This window comes from Diplotaxodon limnothrissa, linkage group LG8 (genome assembly GCF_057381915.1).
Source record: "Diplotaxodon limnothrissa isolate DT_005_m linkage group LG8, D_limnothrissa_male_GT1.1, whole genome shotgun sequence".
Classification (NCBI taxonomy): Eukaryota; Metazoa; Chordata; class Actinopteri; order Cichliformes; family Cichlidae; genus Diplotaxodon; species Diplotaxodon limnothrissa.
Window position 1 is genome coordinate 23,139,684 of NC_140603.1, and position 4,902 is coordinate 23,144,585.

The following is a 4,902-nucleotide window of genomic DNA, read 5'->3' on the forward strand; positions in this document are numbered from 1 at the left end:
TGGAAGCTCCTTTTCCATTAAGTCAACATGTATCCCTCATATACAAAAAATTTCGAGAGAAGGATGTTGGAGCTTCTCTGTATCCAGACAGAAGAATCCATCTGGAGTATCTAAAACACTCTGAAACCTGCACTTTTAACCCTCGCAGATTACTTATAACAAGTATGACTAAAAATAAGGAAAAGAAGGAAATGTTTTTTTTAAACGTTTTAATTTCCAAATTTATTTTGAACAGGTGCAGTGAAGCAAACAAAAAGTAAAAATTTCCAAGCACAGTAAATCAAATGTTTACACATATTATCTTGTCAATTCAAAGAAAAAACAAAAAAAACAACCCACAAAACTGCAAACATGCTTCACAACAAACAGCAGTTCTGATTTACACTCTACAGATAAGGTTTGATAACATAATATTTCATTATATGTGAGCTGTGGAAGGGTGGTGCTTTTTAGAGGCAAATCACAACAACAGTTGCTTCAGGACAATTTATATTGTAAGGTGAAGACCTTGCAATAACACAGAGAAAACCCCAACAATCACATGACAACCAATGAGCAAGGTTGTAGTATTTTCGTTGTTACTTTTTTAATGTCAACTCTTTCATTTTTTCATTTAGGTCTTCTGTTTTTTGATCTTCTTGCTTTACGTTAATTTTGACTTTTTCTCTGAACCATGTGAGAAATTCACCCCTTTTCTCATTTGAAACATGTATCACACATTCTCCATTGCTGTGTAACATTATGGTGCTTTTGTCTGTGTCATATTTGTAAGTGATTATTTTTTCAGTTTCATCACCAAACTCCTCTTTTATCCAGTTTCTCCATTTTTCTGGATCTTTAGTATAAAACTGGTATTTATCATCTCTCGATTTTCTTTGATTTACAAACAGCTGTTCAGGTCTGCGCGCTCTTTCTTCCTCTCTGAATTTCTTTTTTTCACGGTCTGTTGCGCTTTCATTGGGATAGTCATATTGTTGAGGAGTCATCTAAAAGAAAAGATAAAAATTGCATGAGCACATTTATTTTACGCCATATCCTCAGAAATCTTGTATTCAGTGCTCACAGTTCCACTGGTGTTTCTTGTGTTTTCTGCCATTTCTTTGAATCAGTTAACTTGGTTTGAAGAAGAGTCGACTGATCCCACAGCGGCTTCCTGAGTGCAAAGGCAAACCTTAATCATTTGTACCAGATATCATATGTTCTGTTATTCAATCTAAGCTGCACGCAAGTCATAAAAACCATTGCCAAAACAAACAAACAAAACATGAATGAATAACAGTAAATTACCTGAGCTTGCACATCCTGGTGTCTTAAAGTCTAAATAAATCTGTTTCCAATTAAAATTGTGCTGGTTGAAAAGCTAGTATTAATAATTTGTTTTCCAACCCTGTTTACCTTTTCCCTCATAATGATGCCCGTGGTTACACATTTACTGTTTTCAGGTGTTCCCACGGTAAACTTTCAAATTCAGGTTTTTTTTAATCCTCTATTATTTTTAGGTTATGATGTCATTAAAGTGTTTCTGAGTGTAAAATAAACAAACGGAGAGTTAAAGACATATAAAAGGATCTGTTACTTACTCAGTCTACTGCTTCAGGCAGAGTCTGTGATTTTGCTGTTTCTCGAGCGTAGTCCAAGAGAAATGACCTGCTGACGGCTTCTTTTCCCCTTTTATACTTCCTCCCTTTTTTTTATTTATTTAATTTTTACAAACAGCCAATCATAGAGCAGAATCAGTGTTCACCAGGGACTGCAAATAAATACAAAGAAATGTGTTTCTGTAAAACAAGTTAATCTTCACCTTCATACAGTTTAACCAAACACACACACACACATTAAAGTTTATTGAGTATTTTTTGCCTGCTAGCTGTAGCATGTTTAATACTAGAGGAGGTTGCCATGGTGAAGTGGGAAGAGTTTTCTTCATATTACATTGAGATGTTTGCGCCGTACAGGGTGTAAGATGACCTGAGGGATGGACTGAAGAGCCAAAAAGGAAGTTTAAACCACCATCCTCAACTGTTTGGACCAATCATGTTAGCATTCTGTTTTTATGACACATCAAAGTATTTACTGCCGGGATGTGGTGCTCTTTTCTTCGTTTGGGTCTCCTGAGCAAAGGAAGAGACATGGAGTCGTTTTGAATCAATAAAAGCAACCAGGCAGTGTGAGCACTGCTGCTAGATAGACTTATTCTGCTGTACTTTAGTACTTAAAACCCTTTGTACATCGTGCCTCATCTACCCTGATTCACATAATCACTTTTTTTTCAATGCATAAGCGCTTTCTATCTAAAATTCACACACATTCTCTCTACAATATATCAGAGAGCAACTTGGAGTTTATTGCTTGCCCATGGTGTTCATTAGGTGCACACTCATTGTTAGGTTCTATTCAATGATGTGAATAAGGGTGGCATGTTGGTGCAGTGCTTAGCAGTGTCCCTTCACAGGAATGTGGAATTAAGTGAATGTGGCTGTAGGATAAAATGCTTTGGATGGTTACCAGGATGAGAAAAGCTCTACACAAGAGTCAGTTCATGCATTTAACACTTCTAGGGCTGGACTTATGTATTCCATTATTATCAGGATGTCCTAAAAACTCCATAAAAAAATCTTTATTTGATCCAAGGGTTCTGATGAGGACTAAAAAAAGAGCATACTTTGCCCACACTGGCTTCATTGTCCCTGTTAAATACAGAATTGGATTTAAAATCCTTCTTGTCACACACAAGGTCTTGTATAATTAGGTCCCATCTTATTTTAAAGACTTCATAGCACTGTATCATCCCACTTCTCTCTCAGACTGTGTGTTTTGTCCCTATAGTATTTAAATGTAAAATGGGAGGCAGAGCAACTCTTGGAGCAGAGCAGCTTCTAGTTTGGATCAGGTGGCCCCAAATCCTCACTCAGGTGGCCCAGGGGCTTCCCATGATGCACTGAGTGTTTCTTCTTCACTCACCTTTACACATTTCTCTTCCACAGCATGTTTTTATCCTGTCTTCCTCCTCTAACCTCAACCAGCAGCAGATGGCTGTCTCTCTCTCTCTCAGCCTGATTCTACTAGAAGTTTCTTTCTTTTAAAAGGGCGTTTTTCTTTTCTTCGATTCCGCTTCCTGAAGAGCAGTTGTCTAAGCATTTCACTGCATATCGTACGGTGTATGACTGTGTATGTGACAAATAAAATTTGAATTTGAATTTAATTTGATTTGATTTTCTATGCCAAACCGTTGCTCATAGCAGAGCATCTGACTGTTGGGCTTTTTCTGTTTTGTCTGTTTAACTGAAGGATTCTGGCAAATATAAAGCAACTTGAGGCAACTGTTATTATGAGTCAACGCTATGTAAATAAAATTGAATTGAACAGAAAAATTCCCGTGGCCTCGACTGCAAGATCAAAATTAATAAAACTTTTTAAATTCTTCAAACAAAACTTGACACTGTAGCTGGATTTCAACAAAACCTTTTTAATTTCATTGGTACTGTTTAAAAAATCAGCGAGTCTGCTTTGATGCCAACTTAAACTTGGTGTGTGAACCGTGTTTGTGTATTTGTGGAGGGATTCGTGGTTGTGTGTGTTTTTTAGTGTGTACTGTGATGTACACGTGTGTGGGAATGTGAAATTGCTTGATAAGGCAACATGCAGTCATCAGTTTCCATTGGCCTCAAAGTAAGAACACACAAACCAGGTCCAGACACAAACACACACACACACATTTTGCTGGCTGAATCCGTTCTGTGTTAGCAAACACACACGTCCACTCTCACATACAGTACATGTAGACACACAGTTTTGCAGGGCAAGCAAGCTGTGAAACGTGTCAGAACACTGAGTGACAGCAGAAAGAAACGATCTGATTGGTTGAGACAGTTGAGGGGTGGGAGCTTCACAACAGTCAGATTTAGATTGTGTGAAATAAAAACCATCCTAAAAGCTACTACATATCCCAGAATTCAAGCTGTGCACAGAACTACACATAAAGCTGGTCTAATTTTTAAACCCAAACCTTCATTATGCTCTTTTAAAGATGAATTAATAAGAATAAGAATATTTTCAACTGCAATACAAACAACTGACAAATGTCCCATCTGCTTGTTTCTCTCGATGGTTTGCCAAACAGTGTTACAGAGACTAAAAAGCAGCTACACAATAGCAGAAAGTGATCTTATTTTCTCCTTGAATAGTTATTTTGAACATTTTTCACACTATCCAGCACAGATTTCTTTATGAGAATTACTCTTGAAGAAGTCACGTGTCAGGCTTTTGTGATGTCTTCCAACTCGGGACTACCTGGAGGAAATTTCTTTTAATTTGGCACAATCATTCACTTTAAGTCAAGGAAGAACTGCAGCTCATTTAAGAGTCAAAGGTAAAATTCACAATCACCATACAAAACTTGTTTCTGGCATTAACTAAATAACTCATTTAATAACTACTAATTAAATAACTTCTATCAAAGTTTTACACAAATGTGAAGCAGAATTAAATAATGAAGGTGTGATACTTGACAAAAGCTCTTTTTTAGTTGTAGTGAAACACTATAAGTGAGGGATAAATATAACCGCAAGGTAACAATTCTAGTTATTTTTTTCTCTGTATGTAGCTTTCTTTCGAAGTTGCTGAATTTTCTGCAGATCAATCAATTTTAAATACAGTTCTGTGTTTCTGAAACAATGCCAGTCAGCTTCTTTAGTGCTAAAAGTTGTTCACATATGAAGTCATTGTTACAATGGATGTTGCTGAGGTCTGAACTGCTTTGGAAAAAGGACATTCTCGAATTTTAAACTAAAATTATTATTATTACTTTTATTTTTGCGGGGAAACTTCCCTCTCAGTCAAATCTGATTAAACCTAAATCCTTAACTTAAGTAGTTCAAAGTAATAAGAGCTTTCTTCTCATTA

General features: G+C 36.5%; 1 long non-coding RNA gene across 1 annotated transcript; it reads right to left on the reverse strand.

Moving 5' to 3' along the window:
- Positions 1-240: 240 nt before the first annotated feature.
- On the reverse strand, positions 241-1,638 carry LOC146626923 (uncharacterized). The gene is made up of 3 exons (XR_014906471.1): positions 1,581-1,638; positions 1,064-1,153; positions 241-986 (listed from the first exon to the last, which is right to left on the reverse strand). It is a non-coding gene; the product is annotated as an uncharacterized LOC146626923 (long non-coding RNA).
- Positions 1,639-4,902: the final 3,264 nt, after the last annotated feature.